This window comes from Sinohyriopsis cumingii, unplaced genomic scaffold (assembly GCF_028554795.1).
Source record: "Sinohyriopsis cumingii isolate HCF-2022 unplaced genomic scaffold, ASM2855479v2 utg001392l, whole genome shotgun sequence".
Classification (NCBI taxonomy): domain Eukaryota; kingdom Metazoa; phylum Mollusca; class Bivalvia; order Unionida; family Unionidae; genus Sinohyriopsis; species Sinohyriopsis cumingii.
The window spans coordinates 48016-71396 of NW_028315992.1; the positions used below are offsets into that span (position 1 = coordinate 48016).

At 35.9% G+C, this 23381-nt stretch overlaps 1 pseudogene; it reads right to left on the reverse strand.

Moving 5' to 3' along the window:
- LOC149772566 (uncharacterized) overlaps window positions 1-23381 on the reverse strand; it is a 78167-nt pseudogene that overhangs the window by 44185 nt on the left and 10601 nt on the right.

The window sequence follows — 23381 nt, forward strand, 5'->3', positions numbered from 1 at the left end:
TGTTATATTTTAAACAAATATTTAAATAATAATGAACCATTGCAAATGGCTATTCTTTGGTTCGTTGACTTCTTGTAATAAATCGTGGAAACGTGAATATTGCGGCGAACACATGCCAGCTGTCCGCGGTGGTAGTTTAGGACCGCAAAGATGTACAAACTCGATTATGCAGAAAATGCGGCGATAAACGCTATCGAGAACTAAAGCGACATTATGACAAAAAAACTAACATCAATGACAGAATAACCAAATGTGAAGAAGATTATATTAATAGATTTCAAGCAAATCTTGATTAAGACAAATGATAATTACTATATGAATTCAATATTCATGAAGCACCCAATCTTTGATAACTACGAGGCGTCATGCGACGGTGTTGTCAGACATTGTAAAACAAAAAATACGGTCGGTACTTTTGATATTTTTGGTTATCTTAGATTTACCACATCAAATCCAAAAAAATGTCATCGATGTCACTGATTTGTGTATGAATGTTTTAACGGACCAATCAAAGATAAACTTGTAATTGACCATATTGACGGAGATACATTGAATAATACATTTTCTAATATAAAGTGAAAATGTAAAATCTGGTAACGTCGGTGGACGAAAAGAATCTAAGGAGGTAAAATCAGTTAACGTACAAACCGGCGAGGAAATTACATTTCAATCAATGTATTCGGCTGGTAAATATTTTGATATTAAATCAGCCTCAGTGCGATATGTTGCAGAAAAAATAATTTCCTCGACATATTCATATAAATTTGAAGAATGGATCGAATTTTATTATTTATCATCTGATGAATAAATTTATTTCAGAAATAAAATATTTACATTTATTAAAGACATAATATTTGTATAATGAACGAAGAAAATATCAATAATGTAATTGACGCCATCGAAGAATTAAAAAACAAAAAAATAAAATTATCTTCCGAGTTAGATACTGATAAAATTATCTCCGACTTTGAGATACTCGCACAAAACAAACACGAGGGTAGATACATTCTACCAGCCGAATATAAATTCATAAAGAAGATTCAAGCAGCGATGTATCAGTCGTTGGCATCTGTTAACGAGGCACAAATTAAGGATTTTGTCGCGTTATCTAATGCCGTTGAAAAGATTAGATCATAATTGTCTGACGAGTAAGAATCAAGAAAAGTAATTAATACCCGAGAAAGACAATTTAAAAAAATGGTAAATTCGGAAAATTTATAAATGAGATTTATAAAAATTAAAAAAATGATATTTTTTTTGTATTTTATCTATTTTTTTGGTCATTTTTTTACCGTGGTAAGAATGAAGATCCTTAAGATCTCACTAACAAATTAATATTTAACGTTTCGCCGCGTAAATCAAGTAAATTTCCATCTTGGTCGGTTAATCTGAAATTAATTCTCGGTAATAATCGATTATAACACCGCAGATAAACAGGATTAATTGGTTCTTGTATAATTAAAAATCCTGGTTGTTCTTTTGCTGAAAACGAATAAAGAATAAATCCTTGCTGGGCATGATCTGACACAGACGCGTCTGCGCTGTAGCTGTTTTCGATGACATCCGCGTGAAGATTAACCGCGACGACGTTTGTTATAGTTACGACGTCAGGAGAAATATGTCGTCCGAGTCCAAATTGATCATTATTATGCGCAAGTATAGATGCTGGCGGTAACGATTTTCTCCACGCGTCGATTAATTGTGAAAAATGTTTATCGATGGTGTCAGTGACGGATTTTCTTAATTCAGGCGCGTTATAACCAGAAAATTTATAATCTGGCAGCGTCGCCTCGGTTATTTCATGTAAAGTTAAAAATGTTTGTTTATTTGCTGTTTTTTCATCAATAATTGCCTGACCTATTCGCGTGTGAAAATATTCCATGTCAGATGCTAGTTGATTTAATATTTCTACGTGTTTAATTATCTCTTTACATGAGCTCGATACGTTAAAAATACACTCCTGAAAATACTGCCGTAACAACCGTAGTTATTCTTGATGTTTCTCATGAATTTCTTTGAAAAATGCAATAATATCACTTAGAAAAATATTTTCTCGTTCTATCGTCCTTTGTCGATAAGATTTTTCTTCTTCTCCTATTTTTAATAACTTCCACGATAAATTGCTTTTACCAGAAACAAAAAATTCAATTCCTGCAGTATAAATTTTCATGAAATCTAATTTATTTTTATAACTTGGAACAATTTCAGGATATGATTGTTTATCAGCGACATAGTCGGATTTTTCCGGTGGTGGTGATACTGGTGGTGTTGGAGGTATAACCTCAGGCCAACCTAGAACTGTTCTTATTGAATTTGCATAAATATCAACGAAGTACGGTGATTTTACCTCGATGATCGAAGTTAACGTTGGTTCATGCGCGGTTATTTTTATACCTGGTTCTTCTCCAATTATATTTTTTTATTCTAAGTAATAACTCATTATTAATTTCTTCGATTTGATAACTACCTGTTGGTAATCCAACAACGATCCAATCTGGAGTACCACCTGGTTTTATTTTGTTAGCGAAAACAACCGAATTATTTGATAATAAACTACCAAATGATTTTGATCTAATATTGGGCCAACTGTGATAAACTCGCAATTGTGAAAACGCGATTAAGTCGACGGAAATTGCTGTTGGAAAATTAATGTTAAATTCTGGCTTAATCGAGCTTGCCGAGATCATTGTTGTTCTTGGTGGTGTTGTGTTCGTCACAATCTGTTGCAGCTCCGACGTTATTAATATTCGTAGCTTTAATATCGGCTTGGTTATAAATTTTTATCATTGCTGAGAACTCAAAATCAGATATATTCCCGTCGTTGAGACTCTCAGATAACAACGATGATAATGTCGAATATGCCGCCGTTGCCGTGTGTAATTTAAGCACGTACGAAGATAATTTCTCATTCGTACATGAAGATATTGTTTTTGCAATAATATTAAGAACACCTGCAATTGTTGTTGCCGTAGATACAGCGATCGTAACAGCGACCGGTGCCATCATTGTCACCGCGGATAATATTATTCCGGCGCCAGCAACTGCTGCTGATACCGAATAAACAACTACGTCAGTGGCAACTAATCGACGTTGATATTTTTTTATTTTTACCTGGTACGTATTTATGATGAGTTTTAATGAATCTTGCCAGGTACGTGCGAGATTATATCTGTAATCGGACTCACTCATTGTACCTTACTAAGTAAATAATTGAGGTGATTCAGCGATAAATTCCATGAACCACCAAAACTTTGTTGGCACTGCCGTCGCTCTTTCGGGTGGTTCTAGCTCGAACGTTTCTTCGACGTCTTTGTTCATTAAAAGATTTAAAAATCCAAGAAATCTATCGGCGGAGTGTCTCAGTTTATATTTTTTAGTGTTTATTCTGAATCTCACCGAGGAAAAATCGTATAACTGATACACGCCAGTAACTGGCGCGCTGTATTTGAAACTATTATCTTCTGGTGTCCATATTGCTGATCCTGACGAAATTGTAAACACGATATTACTAACTTGTTGTGGTGTTATTGCTTGTGGAATATTAATAAAATTAGTTTTACCAATAATTTCTGGAAGCCGTCTTCCAACACCTTCAAATAGATCAGTAGCAGCTTTGATGCCAGCGATTTTTAGGTTAATTTCAGCTATTTTTCTATTTGCTTCGGCGGTTTTTTCATCAATTTTTCTATCTATTTCGACGGTTTTTATATTAATTTTTCTATCTACTTCGGCGGCCGTTTCATTAATTTTTCTATTAATTTCGGCGGTTATTTCATTAAATTTTCTAACAGTTTCTTGTAAACCAGTAAAATCACCTACGTGGGCGTTATACTCGCCTCGTTGAATTATATCATCTAGTTTGACGTTACTGGTTTGTAATTTTCCATGTTGATCCTGAAAAATAACAACCTCTTCGGGATCTACTCCTGATATCGCTAATAAATTATTAAGATCGTCTTTTGTTGCATATTTAGATAAATCAACATCAGCTGGTCCTTTTTGTATTCTTGATAAAGATCTTCCATAAATATCAACCATTATTTAATCGTGATTGATTTAATTTATCAGACGTGTAATCAAGTACGACTTTGTGATATGGTTTGATTGATCTTGATATCGCATCAAGAATATTAATTGTTTCAGCGTCACATATCGGTGGATCAGTTAGCGTCTGCGTTGGTTGCGTTGAATACCAAATTGGGATATTTAATTTTTTTGCATAACTAACCCATACGCGTGAAAGTAAATAATTTCACGTGGATTTATCGCGTAAGCAGCCCAGTGTGTTCCTGGACCAATACTGTTATCGAGATTTATTATTCCTGTTTCGTTGCGGTTTGGTTTGGCTGGTAATTGATCTCTCATAAATACACCTCTAAAGAATTTTTTTTATATTTTTTACTTCGTTAGATAAATCTAAATTTGACATTGGCGTTATCGCGTTTTTGGGTACCACGACGCTGGCGTTCCTGGCAATCGAAGGCCTCTTCCGTACCACGACGCTAGCGTTCCTGGCAATCTCAGTCCGCGTCCTTTTTTTAACTACATCGTCCTCCTGTTATTTTTTGTGCTAATTTGCTATCTGCGTATCCGGCCGCACCTAATACGGCGCCCTTTGCTATTAATGGAACCGCGGCTGCTGCCATTGCTGATATAAATGGAGCCGCCGCCGCTGCCTTTGCAATTCATGCTGGAATAATTCCGGCTAAAAGCGGCAAAAATCCACCAACCTTGACCATGTCTCTGATGGCACTTGGACTAAGATCAACGTGAACGCCAATATTCGCTGGTTTAGCTTTGGTAAAATGTTTATGTTGAGTTTTAGTTAACGCTAATTTATTTGGTCCACCTTGAATTTGAGTATTTTTTAATTTTAATTTTACCCCGCAGGTTTTTGTTATATTTAATTGAAGTTTTTTTTTTATCTGACATGGAGTCAGAGTGACACTAACATGATCGTATGGCATTTTATAATTATACGGTTGATTTAAATTTAGATCACATTTTTTCTACCGGCGCGTCAATGATTCTCATTCGGCCGCTAATACCTTCAAGAAGCATAGTTCTATCGCTAAGTATAACAGCGATTGCTTTATGATTAGCTCCACCTGTATTAATTCTTGCCTTGAAATGTATATCAACGACAGATTGTTTTACCAAATCGAGATGTTCTAGTGAAAAATAATAAATCGGATAACGATTTAAAAATCTGTGATATTTGCAAACCTGTGTCAATATTTTGATCTCGCCCCTTAAACTTAACAAGCGATGATATGCACGTGCTACTGAATAAGCTACAAAATCTATCGATATTTCTTCAGACGGTTCTTGTTTTCCGTTTATTCTCAACGATACATTGGTAGCAGCAACTGGATCAAATATCATGTGACTATGTGTTTGATCATATCGATTAACACCTTGAAGAGCAATAAATATATGTCTAGGTGCAGAAACACCTTGTTGTGATGCAATACGCCAAGTAAAATCACCATTAATATTGGTAATGGTAGAATCAGTAGTTGTTGTTAGCCACGACATAACTGATTTACCACCTTGATCCATAAAAGAAAGTAGTTTCTGTTCTTCATCTATTGATGGAGTCATTGCTGGCATCCAGAGGGTAAATTTAGTTAATAATACCTTGCCAGCATCACCAGCTTCTCGCCAGATGGCATCATTGCTACCTTTTCGAATTAAAGTAACTGTGTGTTTGGCTCCAAAAATTACCTTTCTAAAATTTCTACAAAATCCAAATATATGAGATAATGGAATCGCTCATGAAAATCTTCTGCTATTTCCTACTAACATAGCTTTGCGCGTAGCAAAACCTAGGTTGTAATTGGGATTAGCATTCATAACCACTGGCGCATATCAGCGTCGTTATTATCAGCATGATTTCTCGGTCGTCCTATATTATACGGATTATGATCAGCTTCATTAGTATTATCCTTGGCAAGCATCATACTTGAAACCAGCTGATCTAGTAAAATCATCTGATCAGCAAATTTTTGACGATTAGCAACATCAACATCAGATTTTAAAAATCTTTCTCTATCTGTAAAAGAATTATAAGCAAAATTACCAAATTCTACAAAATCTTCTTGAGTATTAAGTGGATACTGATTCATTCTGGCTATTTCATATGGACTAAACTCTTTATCGTATTTTTCACGCACAGGTGCAGGTGCAGGTTCATGTGCAAGTGCAGGTAAAGGTGCAGCTACAGGTCGAGGTCGAGTTTGCATTTCAATTTGTTTTAACACTGGAAGAATACCGCGTTTTCTAATACCAGGATCTCTAATATCCCCAAGTAGGATATTTTCGGTGGTTTCGGTAACTGGTTTAAATACTTCAGTGGATAACTCTCTAAATCCACGTTTTGCATCTTCAACTGCTCGTATTTTTCTTTTAACAGAATCTCTTACAGGAATATAATATTTCATTGCTTCTAATCGTTCTCGTACTAATATAGCAGAATGTGGTTCTCCGACACTCATGAATATTTATATACTAATAATTTTAATTGATAATAGCAAAAATATTACTTGTTAGTCTCGACCAAATATTTTTTTAAAAAAAATTTGCTTCACCGCGTATGTATGTTACACACACCTATGTCAGCAAGGTCTGTTCGTATCGAAAATAACCACCCGTAGCAGCCTTTGAAATCGAAAATAAAGGTTTCAATAAATTATTTTTTCGTAGGAGGTTTTAAATTTGGAAATAAACCTGGTCTGTTCAGCCCTTCTGCTTCTTGCATAGAGTAAAAATGATTTCTCTTTAAAGATGAACAATTTTTAAAGACATTTTTTAAATTGTGAAAACGTAGCATATTCCATTTTTTTATTATATAATATGTGACCAGGTACAATTTTGCAAACTTACCAAATGCATAAATTCCGCGATCGTTCTCAAACTGAGGTATCACCCCATCTTCGATGACGAGTCTTGAATCGTTTCTGGAATTCAGATGTTTGCTATTTGCATAATCAAAAGAGTATAGCAGGTGCCACTTTGGTGGAGCACTACATTTCAAACAAGGATTGGTTTATAAGAAATTGTAAGAATTTCACCTGGTGAAAATCCACTGACATTTCATAATATAGTTTCAAAAGGAAAGAATGGATAGCAAATTTAACTTAGGAGGAAAATTACGTTTATATCTTAGAAAGATAAAAGTAACAAATTTGCGTTGAGTCGATACAATATTTAAGTGCACCAACAGGGCAAGTAAAGTTTATCAGGTGAGACAGGACGCAGTTCAAATAGTTACACATGTCAAAATTCAAATAAAATATATTTATAAACACAGTTTTGAAAATATTTGTATGAAAATGTTCGAGAGAAACAGTTTATTATACATTGATCCAAACATCGTATTGAAAGTTGAACGATTTACCTCAACATGATCGATCGAGTAATTCTATACGGTGACATCTGCTTTAATAGATTAACTACTCCTGTCACTTCTCCTCCTAGGGCGCCATCTAAGTTGAATGTGTCTTGTTCCTGTGCAAGTTGTACTTGCATGTTGACATCAATATAACATGGAACATAGTAAATGAAAGATTTTACCATGTTTCTTTCAAAACCGCACACCTTTTCTACAACCCTCTCCCCTTTTGATTCGCCCCAGAAGTTGAATTTGGCATCAAGAGAAAAGGTACTTTTGAAGTCTGGTCTCACTACTTCACATTCGGATCCTATATTTTTGAAAATATTTTTAGATATTGTTACATTATCGTAATAAGTGTTCAACACGATTGTTGACTTTACTTTATTGTCTAGAAAATTGTTTTCATAAATGGTAATATTACCATTGTAACTAACGTCGACATTTCCTGTAAAGACAATTAAGTTTGCGGTAATGCTGTTTTTGAAAGTGTTGTTCATTATCCAAACGGTAGACACTTTATCTATGTCAATATATGCTACTGAAACACAGATTCAGTGATATTCTCGAACGTATTATTACGAATCGTAATGTGTCCGATACCGTATGCGTACGAGTCGATTGATCCGTAATTAAGAGTGTTCGATTGCCATTCTGAAATGTATTGTGTTCTAAAGTATAGAAGTATTCACTACTAGTATAGTAAGTTTTGTATAGACGAGTTCCGTCCGCTGTATTATTTACGAATCGATTACGTTTCATGGTCACGTTGAGACGCGATGATTGATCAAGATAGATTTCTATATATTGCCGCGTATTCCATGCTCCCCAATCAGCATAACTGCCATAATTATGATTAGACACATTGCAAGATTCAAGGAGGACTTCATAGGGCCTGTAAGCATTTAAAGCATACTGACGGTTCAGAGACAGCATGGATGAGAAGAGGTGGGTTTTTCCCCCAGTGTTTATGTATACTCCACTCAATTAATTATCCACAATATGACATTTTGAAATGATTACTGTGGCATTTGCTTCGACACTAAATCCACTTTCGGTGTTTCCTTGTACTAAACAAGTCTGAATCTCTATCCTTGGATAGTTCATTGGTATTTGTTCTGACCGGATGAGAACGCCACTTTTAGTATTGTTGTCAGCAATAAGATTTTCAACCTTTATTTCATAGTAAGAAGAGTTATCCTTTGTAGTGGTGAATATAAACCCATGTTCTTGTGAGAAGTTGGATACAACACCACTTATCTCTGAAAAATTTCCATTGATAGAGACACCATTCAGCGTATTGTTAACGTGGATGCTGCGTAAAGTTGACATTACATTGCCTGCAAACATAAAGAAGACACACACACACACACACACACACACACACACATATATATATATATATATATATATATATATATATATATATATATATATATATATATATATATATATATATATATATATATATATATATATATTCTACACTCTCGAACTCCGCATGTGAAGCCTGAGAGTGCTTGCATCCAGAACGGATCTAAAACTAAATCATTCCTGCTACATGCAACATCTTCACCCGCATAAACCCTTAAGCCTAACACGTGAATCTAATGGAGAGATCTACAATGATAACACATTTAACGCAAATTCAAAAGACCTGACCTTCTCCAATGGGCTTATATTTACATATTTCAAATTCATTGAAACTTATCGAATGACGCTGATATTATTTAAATTTTACACTATAAAAAATTATCAATTATTAAGTCTAATTCACTTTCTGAAGAGTATTGTTTATACCACATTGTTCATTTTTGCACGTTTACATACCATTTTTCTCTTTTTATTTCTAGCTGCATTATTGGACAAATGTTGACATTAAATGATCTAATCCTAAGGAAAATAAATAACCTAGTACAACTTAACTACCATCTCATAACCTTGAATTGCACTATTATTAGAGAAACTGAAACAGTAACTGTACCTCTATTTCGCTTGAACTCTATGTCTCGCCATTGTTGGTCATGTCTTTCCGAGAAAAGCTGAACTGGATGTGAAGTATTACCTAAAGTTATTAAAGATCATGAAATTTGAATTGAAAAGGGTAATATGGCGGTTTACAGGAGGGAATACAAGAGAGCAACTGTTTATCAGAATATAATAAATGACATAAACTTGATTGGGGCATGCATACAATGTAAGAGTTTTATGTTATGTCAGAGTGCAATTTCGACCTAAGTTAGATACGAAAAGAAAGATGTAATCCACGACAAATGATTTTCGCGGAGTCCTGGATTCTGTCACTATCAAGTAACAAGAATGGGCCAATATATAGCTATGTAAATATCACCAGATGGAGAATCAAGATAGAAAAACAAGTCCACACATGGTTTATGAGTATCTGTCTGTCTATTCATGAGAACTTCCAAGCAAACATCGAAAACATTCATCGATAGTCAAATAACGAGCGCATGAAAATTGGAAAACGTACTTATAAAAGAGAATCTATTAGAATCCAATATTGGAGCAGTTTGAATTATAAGGTCATCAAATGCAGTTGAAATTATACAATTTACAGTTTTACTTACCAAAGACAGATATTCCAAGATTCTCTTTAAATTTAAGATTACTCCAGCACCGAACGTAAGTGTTCCCTCTTCTTTAATTTCAATGTTCGAGGTCACCAAATAAGGGCTTTTTCCAATTGACAAATAAATATTTTCCTTTACCATGCCTCCTATTTCTCCGTTGGGACGTACGAATGCGTCGTCTTCATCTTGAATGTTAGATATGTTCACAGAGCCGAGAAATGACAGGAAAACGACATCAGATAACAATGCATTGTAGGTTGCGTCATATATCTGTTTTCCAATAATGTTGACATTCGTGGTTCCCCAATAATTTAAAGAAGCATTAATAACCTTGCCTGCAAATGACGTTCCTCTGTCAGGAATGACTCACAGGTTGTAACTGGCATTCTGATTTGCGAATAAATTATGTCTAAGAAGTATGAAAGGAGCAGACACTTGAATTACCGAGCCAGTATTATTTTCAAATGTGTTGTTGACGACATGAATTCGAACGTTCTCATCAGACACAGAAGGCTGAATCTGAAGGATTCCATCTGCACTGTTATGTTCTATACGGTTCTCAGATATATTTACAAACCCTGTACCGTAATCTCTGCTGTTTAGTTTCAAAACATACGAATTATTGAAAAACATATTATGGGATATCTGAATTTCATTTGCCTTTCCACTGAAGTTTAAAGCAGTTCCATACCCATAGAATGAATTTTCCCTAATGAAATAATTATTGGCTGTGTTGTACCAATATGGACTGTAGACTACAAAGCCTTGTTTATTTGTGATTCCCGGTTGTGCAAAATCATTATCCTGAATATTGAATGTGTGTATTGCAACATTTGTATACCAGCTGTTGTAATAAATATCCTCCCCATTAGATGATGTTGAGAATATATTGTTTTGAATACTTATAACCCGACTAACGTTCACATTTTCAAACTGTCTGCTGCAGAATTGGAAAAAGAACGCTCTTTGACTAGCAGTAAAAGAGTTTTGGACAGCCAGTGTGTTAGATGAGTGTGCATTAATGTAAATGATATAATATGAACTGGAGAAAATGCCACGATGTGTCAGAAAGCTACAATGAACAGAACAAGTAGAAACCGATATCGTATTACTAGATACGCTACTCAATCTACTATTTTGTATGTCCACATTAACTTGTGTTAAATTTGTCTGCGGGTTTTGTTCAGTGATGCTTATGACATTGGATGTGCTACTTTGAAATGTGCTATTAAAGAGTTGAATATACATATTCTGTGTATCATTCAGCTCAATTAGCACTGTCTCTCTGTTCAAATTAAAACGTGATGAATCTATTAGAATGCTCAAGTCTCCATTTAGACTCGGTACATTGATGAAGGTACCAGAATTGCTTGCGTAGGTGCCTCAAACTTCCAAGAAGATGGCTGATGAAAATACCGATTTTACGGTATTGATATTCTCTGATGCATTGATGCCTGCTTGGGTTTTAATGTTCAGTGACTTTACAGTGATAGCTTCACTTACGCCGCTGATGTTTGTATTCGTCAATATCAGTCCTGAAAATAAATTTCCTAGCAAAGTAAGTTGCACAATTTGACAAAGAAATATTGCTGATAATAATAAACACAGAAACTAACATTTGGGTTAGTATCTTGTTTTTACTAACGAGTTAAAATGTGATTTAGTAGGTAAATTTAGAAAATAACCACCCTCTCTACATAATGTCTGTCAATAGAAAGGTTATTTCTCATCATGCGTTATAAAAGTGTGTCTTTATATAAACATAATTTCCTTGACTGTCTTTCAACGAGTAATGTATTGACGTATATTTAATTTCTGTTCAAATTTGGATGATATAATTTCCTACATATAACCGTAAGAATAAATCGCAATATTGTATGGGTCATAGATTCATCAGGTGTTCATTTCCGTAGTGAATATGTAAGGTACACTAGTACTCAAATGTTACGTTTAATATACCTGAATTCAACTGATATGATTTTTTCACACCAGCAATAATTGCATATTATTTATATTTGTACTTCAAAACAGGTTGATTGTGAATTAAAACGGCATTAGAAAGTGGAAACAAAGCTACTGCTATTACACTTATTGTTGGAAAAATATACACAATATACGGTTCAATAAAAATACTACTACTACTAATAATAATCATAATAATATTAATAATAATAATAACAATAATAACAAATTTCGAGAATTGAAATACAAACATAGTTTCCGCTCCTGACCCCCCCCCTACAAAAATATATAAACAAAGCAAATCATTGTTTATTTTGTAAGTTACATATAGATCATTTAAAGACAATATATTTCATCTCTAATTCGACATACTGCAGTTAGTGGGGGAAAATATGTCATCGCCTATGCGCCAATATCGTTACTGAAGTGGATCCTTTTCTCACGAATTCAAATGTGTCTCACTTATGAATGTAATATTCCCAAACATACAGATATTTCATTCTTCTTGTTCTTCTTCTTGCTCACTTACGTTTAGAAACGATGGAAATTTGGGACAAATTAATGATTAATACGAACCGAAATTAAGCGACTAATGACGGTCATGTTTATTGTCTGTTATTGAGTACGACTAGACTATATACTTGCCAAAGATATATAATTTAGCACTGAAACTGAAAACACGTTGAGTAAATAACCATTGTCCTATGTTACCTAAAGTAAGATGTTAAAATATCTATTGAACAGACGCTACACAATGAAAGCTGACAGATCTGACGGATAGTTCCATTAATAGTACGAAAATCTATATTAATTATAACAAGCACACATCATGAGGCATTATATAGGACGGATATACATTTTGTGCAAAATCAGTGTGGTATTACTGTATACTAATTCGTAAACTGTATCATTATTAGAGTTAGAGATTCTTTTATCACATGGACCCAAATAAGGAAAGCTTCCAATCAAGTCGACGTCCTTTGCTTTCATAAATATATAATAAATCTCAAAGGTATGCTAGTATAAATAGGGATCTATTTCATAAATAAATTTGTAATCGTTGAAATTATTAATTGCAGTGTGGCCGGTTTTAACAATTTCGTATTAACACTTCACTTGTGTAATTAATTGTTAGAGAATACTTACCCAATTATAATACGTTAGGTAACTTACTAGTAATTCCCAAATCAAGCCCACCCCCTTCCCGATACTGCTCTTAGTCCAGGAGAGCTAAATGTTTTCTGCCGTCCTATCTGACGGTCGGACAGAGTTATATCCCGTTAGGTACAAAACTTGCGGCGAAGCCTAATAATACATCAGTCGCTATCGGAGCGAAAGGCATGCTCTCTATGGATGTAACTGCGAGGAGAATGGGTTGGTGAATGTATATTATAATTAAGTATTGTCGAAGAAACATGTTTTACAAGGAGAAATTGGTTTTGGCTTTAAATACGTTATAAATATTATCGTGTGCAGTGCATGCTCAGCCATTTAACAACGTCATCATCAGCAACGTTCAGCGCCTGTAGTCCACCGGGGAAATTTGGCAGAGGACAGTTGTACACAGTACGTGACATGGTTTAAAGAGCTCCACATCAACATGAAGAGTAGCCGGCCGGGCACCATCGCACAATGTTTACTGCACAACGAACCAGTCCGAACTCTTATTACTTTAGGAAAACAAGTAAGAGGCGGAGGGAGGTGCATCCCTTTGCCTATGATATACCATATGCGATCCACTGTGCTAAGGGAGAGAGATTCTTGGTAACTCAACTTCAGGGGACTCCATCTACGTGGACGATTCTTCAAATAGGGAAACATTTAGCCCTGTAAATTCAGCGGACGTCGTGAAGACGCATCTTATGAAGCTGTTGATCGACCTGGTGACATATTCAGAATCGGATAAAAAATATACTATATCAACCTGGTCCATTTGGTATAGGATATCTCAGAAATAACAGAGAGAGAGACAGAGTGGGATATTTTCTGCATGCCACATCCTTAATGATGTCGGTTAGTAAACAGTACCAGCAGAATGATAGACTGATGAAAGTGTTCTAAACTTGTGCGCCGAAATGCTTAATAAAATATTTTTTTTTCGGGGATATTTCTCTATATGCCGAACGAACGACCCACCTATTCCAGGAGGAGATAGTCTTTTCTGACTTATACTCCTCTCCTTTTATGAAAAGAATGAAGGGTGATCTGGTCCAATAAGATACGATTTGAACGCCCTGATAGGCTCATGTAGTTGCTATTCAGCTTATGTATCCAGAGTAAACAGAGGGTTCGTGCCCAAAGTATGTTTACCCGTGGAATCAAACCAGTTCTTGGCGATAAAAAGAATGCCGTTATGAGTAAGACTGACTTATCTTGTCGGAACTGACCGTAATTTGGATCTGCCGATAGCAGCTGTGTTTCAAATTATGCCTGCCGTCGCTAACACCATGAGAAAGCCGGTCTTGTATAAAGGGCGTGACAGATATGCCCATGAAAGTGGCTGAAATGTGTTTTGTTAACACCCAAGATAGGTTCTACAGTGGTTACAAAGCTAAAGTTTAAAGTCATGTCTTCTCAAAGTTGGATAGTAGGTCGGAAAAGTTCTTGCCTTGTCCAGTATCCACGCTTACGTGATGATGAATCTTTTATCGTACTCAGTGAGAACGTTATCACAACGATGAGGCACAGAAATTAAGCTATTTGCGGTCTAGATGCCGGGAAAGGTAGGATGTATTGGTCTGGGCATCACTGGGTTAAAATATGTAATTTGCATTCTCATGCTTTTTGAATGGAGGAACTACTTGCCAGAGTGATTCTCGTACGACTGGTTGTGAGAATGATTATATCTGAGGGGTTGGTTTGTATCATCCAGACGTGTAGGTTCCGCAGCTCTCGACAGAAATGACACAAATGCTGTTGTGGTTGTTTAAGTAGATGAGAAAAAATTCGAAGTCTCCGAGGGCATCCCTTTCCGACATTGATGAGGTCCTTGTTTTACGATTTCTTCCATCCGAGTGGTGCAATGAAGATAAGGCTAAACTACAAATCTCCTGCTTTCTTTATCAATTTTTGAAAGCAAAAGGTGTTGGAAGGTAGCGTATAACAAACTATCAATAGAAATTCGCCTGCTCGGTCTTTGAGTCAGGGACTGGAAATATGAAAGTTGGGATTTGTTTTTCCACTTTGTCGATAACAGATCAGCCAAAGGTCAGTCCCATCTGGTACATATCCGTACTAAAAGCGAGAAATGAAAAGACCATTATATCTTTAGTAATGAATTGTTCCAGTACAAGGCTTCGTCTATTACGTTAGGAGTCCTGGGATAGGGCACAGTTTTACGTGGATTTGTTGTTGGCTGAATTTAGAAATCCCCAACCACAATGCAAAAGTCTCGGGTCTTGGTTCATCATTTTCTTTTGTGATACGTAACCACTGTAGAATGTGGTTCCTCCTTTTCTTTTGAGAGAAATCTCTACCTTAGAAGTGTAGGAGAGAATGGTAACTCCTTTGCCATGCAAATATTTCTGCAACGAATGAATGGTTTTCAAAATGGTGTATTCTAATGAACTGACTGATATAAAGATTTCTTACCAAGGGAAAGCATGCAGAAACGGCGGTTGGAGGTGGACTCCCTAGCCTTCAAGCACTTGCTTCGGTACAGACTTTGATTTAGGGAGGCTACACTGGTAGACGTATACTCAACGTGAACGAAGTTATATTGCTCCAAAGTCGCATATTGTGATCCAGTTGTGTGTGGATGGTGAGAGTGTGGCCTCCATTCGGGCAAAATATTCATTTACAATGGGCGTACAGGAAGGCGATCTAAGACCATGAAGTCCGTGGCCACATTGATAAAGCCTAGCTGGCAAAACAGTCCCGTGCGTATATCATTTCTCGAAAGTGAAGGTGCTACCATGGTTCAGATTACAACACCCGATATTGAGGTAACGAAACATGTTATTTTTATGTTAAATTCTATGCCTATGTGCCGAAATTGTTAAGATGGTACTAGGTTGGATGTTGCCTTGTTGACGAGAAGTCAGTATTGGTAAATGGGGATATCATCTCTTGTTAGATCCAACTCTTTGACTTTTCTGCATGATGTTGTCCATGTAACCTGATGATGCAAACATAGAAATAACTTGGACATGCACCATTGCTTGATTCATAGGACAAGTTAAGCCCTAGGGTCGCTGCTAATCCCAAGTGGCAGTGCTCTGAATTGATAGACGGATTTGTAGGCGATCCGCATCAACGCATGGAAGTCTTTTTAATAGGGACATGAAGGGATGCACCGTTCAAAGTCACGCTGATGGAGAAGTCTCTTTCGTGGAGGGTATTCAAAATACGCTGATGTGTTTCCACAGAGAACCAAGGGGCGCGGAAAATGTAATTGAGGGCGTGTAGGGTAATGACCAGAGGAATAGCGCCGTTTGTACCTGGAATCAAAATAAGTCTAGAAAAAATGATAGAACCCTCTCGGTGCTAAATCCGCTATTGTATGCGAGAACTGTGGCTTTCGCTGGGTAAAGCGTCAGTAGAACGTTTTAAGAGGTTTGTGTCCAATAACTTGGAATTGGATCGTTTTCTTGATTTCCCACACTAACCCTATATCGACGCTGTTGTTGTGGCAGAAAGCGGAATTGGTCTCCATGGATGCTTGTTTGTAGACTTCACCAATCTGGCCGTGAAAAAGAAGGTCAGAGGAAACAGGATGTGCTCTCAGCATGGACTTATGGCGGTCCTTCAGGAAAGTGCAGGCAAAGATCACTAAGTTGCATTCATCTAGTCGTAAATCTGTAGATGAGGTTAATGCACTGCATACATTGTTATGAGCTGCTCTGTTAAGAACAAATGCTATTCGTGAGGCCGACTCCAATGCATGACCTAAGCTATTCAAAGTGGGAGAAGATAGGCTATGTTGAGCCTGTTGGAAAATAGCCTTAGAGACTAATATCCAAATTCGAAGCCACGACAACTATTTTACACACTAAATGAAAAGCGTCATCAATGGCCATCTTGGTCATATGTATGTAATGTGCCTTTGTCATACCCTAATTGGTGATATCACTGTCAACTGGTGGTGGTCCAAATGAAATACTGGTGCGTTGCATATGTATAAATAATGACAAATTGATGAAGGAGGCTAGTCAGAAGGTTGTCAGGTCAAGAGCTGCTGAAGTTCTATTTAGGTTGCTGATGTGTGAGGAGGAGGAGGACAAATCTTAAGCACTCAAAAGTGGATAACGTCCTCAATGAAGGTTCGGAAATCTATATCTTCCATTGTCATCTGATAGTGAAGAAAAATGACAGCACTGCATATAAAGCAATATCAACTTGGTTGCATCAGGTGAAGCTAATGTCCCCGATAACGCGTTGGACTTAGCTGGGGAAGAGTTATGAGGTCTGTCGCTTCCAAAACGCGCAGAACGCCTTGGATTAGAAACCGTGTATTCGTGAGAGTCGCTGAGTAAAGAGTTACTCCTCGTGGCAGAGTTTTGAATTATTGCGAAGCGACGTTGGTTGAAGCGTAAGTAACTATTCATGTCATCGTGATGAATGGGTGTCTTGAGGTGGTATGAGAGTTTACACTGTTCACTGAAAATATCTACATAAGTTCGGTTCGACGTACCGGAAGCCGAGTTGTTAGTGACCGAGCCCGTAATATTGATGTTTCGTGATCCATATAATATGACCAAGATCGATCTCAGCGGACGTAGGCCATCCATTGAGAAGGATAACATTAAGATTATCCGTTGGGATGGGTTGTATGATGTTTGATCCATGTATTCTGTTCGAATATTTGTTAAGTGTGATTTTGTGTGTGATTTTGATCTTTTAACATATCATTAACGCCTTTACAGTCATGTTGATACATTATCTTCAGTACGGTGATGTCGAGCACTGACCCATCATGCCTCAGACATGATGTCCCACCCAGTCACATTATCCTGTCACCAGGCTGGCCAGTCATAACACTAACCTCTTAATACTGAGCGCCAAGCGAGGAAGCTGTTAGTACCATTTTTATAAGTATTTGGTATGACAGTTACCTGTAAAAATGTGATAGTGGTAAGATACGATCGCAGTTACAATGCTACCTGTAGGGAAGTTCTAGAACGGTATACACAGGTAGAATCATTGAAGTATGGCATTTCGAGGCGAAGGATGTCGTGACTAAGTAAATTTGACAATAAATTATACATACGTAAGGAGAGCTGCGAAGTCACATAGGCTACCCGTGCGAGTGACAAATTTCTCTTTAAATATGATCAAATGCTTCTGGAGAGAAAGATGACTCAAGTTTCGCTTATAGGAACCAGGCGTATAAATCTTCCCTTTACTTGTCCGACCAGAGGGGAAGCAAAAACACAAGTTTCTATATCACACTAAAACGCTTCACATAAGAGCAACTCAGACTCCGTTTCAGATACTTACATAGTATTTGCGTCATTGTCCGAAATGAGGCAATTGCCTGCAGAAAAAAGGCCCACAGTAGGCTTGTACAAGTAAAAACGTTGAAGTTGACGTCCGGACGCTACGAATACCTTGGAACAAAATCTCACCAATATGTACCCGTTATTAATGGCATTACATATATTTTATAAGTTTTTATAAGCGCTTGAGACTTGCACGTGCGTAAAATAATTATATCCCGCACTTAAGGTGAAGCTACTTATGCTTCAAGTGCATAAACCCAAATGTGTGACTACGACAACGTGTTAACAAATGATTGAGGCAGTCCTTTGTAGGGATAGGAAAAGATAACGTTTGATGGGGGACACTTTCTTTAGAAGTGAAAATCTCCCCATACTTCTAATGGCTTATTGTCCACGTGAATTATGGCTTTTGCGAGGGCTCTCGTGACGGGAGCGTGCTTCTTGGCACGAGTGGAAATAACAACTGACATATTCTTAGGTTTTGCCGGCAAGTCTTATAAGTAAGGGGACATAGATATGTCCGACCGCCATATAGGTCGGCAGCCACGGTTACCTCCGTTCAGTAAAATGCAATATTAGGTAGTGTTGTATTGTCGTGGAGGTAGTGGTTCTCTTAAGGAATTATGATTGTGTAACATATTTGGAGAAGAAACAAAGCCAAATATTAACAGGTAATTTGTTTCTAGAACACGACTAAGAATTTAACAGAAATTATTGACTCCTATGGCTTTTCTCGTATAAAATAATTTTGTTGTTTGTTTAAGAGACAAAACATTCAAGTGTATTTTGCAAACAGAGGATCGAGTTGCAGATGGCCACACTTATATTATTGTAAGTGATACAAGGGAAAATGCGAAGATTTCTACTTACGTCCTCCATGCAAGTTGATACCTTTCCAGACTTGGCCAGTTGTATTTGATCGAAGAGTTGTAATATTGACCAAGCTGTTGTTACTGCCAACGCATAACTGACCGTAATAATAATAATAATAATAATAATAATAATAATACATATAAAGACAACAAAAAATAGCAAAATAAATATAAATTTAGTAAAACGATAATAAAAATGAGCTTAATAATCACTGCTTTAATTAAGTGCAAAGTCGTTCGCATGAAGGACCATACATATAAGATAGTATTGTATCCATTCGTGTTCAGCAATGCAAAGTGATTACTTTGAGGATGTTTGGTCCTATTATATTTCATTACATATTGGACCAAATGACAAATATTTGATACCTTTTGCATTCGAGCTTGCAAAGATATTATAAATATTTCAGTTTCGATTATAATAACTAGCCCAAATAATAAAATAATATTTTCCTCGGAAATACTTGAATTAATGCACAATTGATTATATAAAACAAACATATAAACCTTTGACAGCGATTCCCCTATTCTCTGTAAACGATACGTTGTTTCCAGGGATCCATAGCATTCCTACCTCTTTTATTAGAATACTCCGGTTTACAAGTACTGGGGTATTTACTTGGTCTTCCCCGTCTAGTGTGCCTGTAAGAATGCCTCCATACAAGTAAGAACCATTCAATAACTGTGGAATATCATCAAATTTATCTCGTTATCTATGTGTGTGAGAGTCCAATTCTCCATAGAAGGGTCTGCAAAATAAAACTGCAATTTGACACATGCCACCTCAACGTTTAAATAAAAGTCGCATATTTTCTGCTTTATTGTTGTAATGTTATTGTCTCCCCAATAATTTTCAGGAGCCAGTATATACTTGTCTTTATCAAATATGGTCGAAACTTTAAGAAGACACGATATGCCACTGTTTGAAGTAAAGTTATTGTGCTTTATGACATGATCAAATCCATTTCCGATTTCAAGAAGAGTCGACGTACTGCAATTTTCTACCTTATTGTTCGTGAAAATAAGTACAGCCTTATCGGAACTTACGACACTGTTTGAAAGCCCGTATATGTTCTTAAATCGATTGTACGTGATGACTGCCTTCGTATCAATACTGCTCTTTAGAATTAGACAAGGAGAAGAATCCAAACAAGTGTTATTCTGAAATTGAAACTCCATCCTTCTTGTATTTTCAAATTGAAGGGGATAAATCTGTCCAGGGCTAAACGAAAATACATTTTCCATAATTGTAATAAAGTTAGTTCGGTCGTATGCAGGATTAACGTACATATACACTGTCTCATTTAGATTTCCCGTGAAGTTATTATTGTTTAAAATAAGAGCATATGCGTCAATGTAGTCTTGATAAATATATATTCCTCGCCCACCATTGCCATAAAAGTTTGAAATAGATACCGTTATGTTCATGCTATTGCCATAACTGTACCACCAGTAAACAAATATTCCTTGCTGCGAATTTTGTTCAAAAGAACAATTTTCAACCCGAATATACCCTGGGTTAGATTGAGATATTTCAAGTCCATATTGTGAATTCCTGCTTAATTTGCAGCTAATCAGGTTCAATTTTGTTGTAGCTGAAGGATCTTGCAATGTACTGTCCCAGTTTTCCACAACAACTCCACTCTTTGTATTCAATATGATTTCTGTTTTCTCTTTGGTAATATAGGGAACAGCATTACTACCATGCAGAACGATCCCTCGTTCATTAAACACAAGCCTCGATTCGATTATCACAGAAATGTTGCTATTTTCCAACCCATTATATATTCGAATTGCATCACTACAGGAATGGATTACAGTCTTAAAAATGTTCAACCCCTTAGAGGCACCTGTGATGCCTACAGTTGCATGTCTAATTCTGGTGTCAGCAGTAGAAATGGAGCCTGGAAAAAAAAAACAAGTAGGCATGCATTTATCTTTATTGCAATTAAGAATTTAAATTAAGTGCTCAGTGACGACCAACGATGACGACGACGATAATGATGATGGTGACTATATGAATTACGTTATAGATGTAAATTATTTTCATATTGCACATAAATGTCATAGAACATGTCATCTGTTGGAGAAAGAAAGTTATAATGTAGGTGTGATACTTGGTCTGGACTTAGCTATTGAACATACAAGAAAATGTAGTCTTTCAAATGGAACACTTACGTAACGAAAGTAAATTAAAGAGATGTTAAAAAAGAAAGTGTGACCAGCATTCAAAAATATTAAATATTCAATAGCTTCTGTATAGGACGTACTTAATTTAATATAGAAGTATGTATACAAATCTAGACATTTTTGATATTACCTATTTCTGATAATTATGTTTGTAATTTATGTGGGTTTAAACAGAATGCAATTCGATAGACAAAGAAGATGCACAATTGATATATATATATATATATATATATATATATATATATATATATATATATATATATATATATATATATATATATATATATTGTGCGTTTAAAGCAGTGCTCAATTATCATTTATGCTGTTACATTTTGAAGGAATATCAAAGTGAATCTTTCTGTTTCAAAAATGAAACACAAACACACACATCTTATTCATGTATTTTTTATATAATTTTATTAATAAAGTGTAAAACTTCAACTGAAATACTTATCTTAATATGAATGTTCTATAACATACAGATAATCATGAATTTGTTAGCATACTCTTGAAAACTGCCTTTGATGCCCGCTTAAACTTTACATGATTAATGTACACAAGCTTTGCGGACGAAAATCTGGTTACAGTGTTGATGTTAGAGAATATTTAATTTGCGAAATCATATGTATAACAATTTCGTACACATACCACTAGGATTTAATGGGAAAAGGCACATTTGTGAGGACCTATAAATTCAACCATCAGAAGAAAAATGTCCATTTGCAAGATAATACAAATCCAGAAACAATTGATAAGCGGCTCGATCTGATCACCGTCCATTACGACTGAGCTCACTGCAGTAACAAAAATCATCTCGAGGACATGCCTGCTTTATGTTCGGTGGAACTTTGTGTCATTCAAATAACGTGCAAATTCGCGTCACCGATTGTGAGCCTTTCCGTCTAACCTGCCAGAAAATGAAATCTGTTTTGTAGTTAGAAATTACAACTTTACCTTCAGCCTGAAGTTTTATTCCACTCCACAGATTCATGGCTTGCATGACCGGATGACTACCACTGAACAAGACTGGTACTCCATTGACCCCATTTGTAGACAGTCTTCCTGTAATACAATTATAATTAACAAGTGGACCTAAAATGCTATTTAAACTTTTACAATTAAAGGAGTTCAGCCACCAAATTATAATTTTTCAGAACATACAATGTGTGTCTCATCGGCCAAATATATTTTCGTCATAAAGGTTACCTCTATTTCTAACTTATATATCAAAGGAAGCAGAAGCATTTTCCCACTGACTAAGCAAAAGTTGCGCACAAACGTTAAAGAAATACTTGAATTATCTTAAGGTTATTCACGTCTTATAGACTGCAATATGTTTTTAGATTTTGTTCCTGCCATTTGAAGATGATGTTTCAAAACAGTTAAAATAATTAAACAGACTTAACTTTTACAAGAATGGTAACAAGACCAGTACCTTTTGCCACACAGATGATTGATTCAATCATTGTGCAAAAAAGTATCAAATCTATTTCAAATCAAAGCACAATTTAGAGCTTACGTCGAAATATCATGCAAGATTGAACTACGGAACTACCTCGTTCTTCACTCATAATCGTCGTAAGATAATTAAATTTGCATAAAGAATGACATGCAATTGTCTCTTTTGACTCGCCGTTTCACAATTCGTCGTTGCCTTCTTTGAAGTATAAGCATATGGTTGTACAATTTGGAAAGCAAGAGATATTTTATTCTGACGGAATTAAAAATAAAGAATTGAATGATTGGTACGGTCAGCGACATAAAAAAAGGAAAATACGTCACGTTAATGGATAAATTAGAATCTGAACAATGTCAGTATCCCTAACCATTTGTCTGAATTTTTACGTCAATATACTTTGTTATGCAATACGATAATTTTCTTCTATCGTATCCAAATAGCCGGAAGTTTCCATATACCATAGCTCTCTTTTAT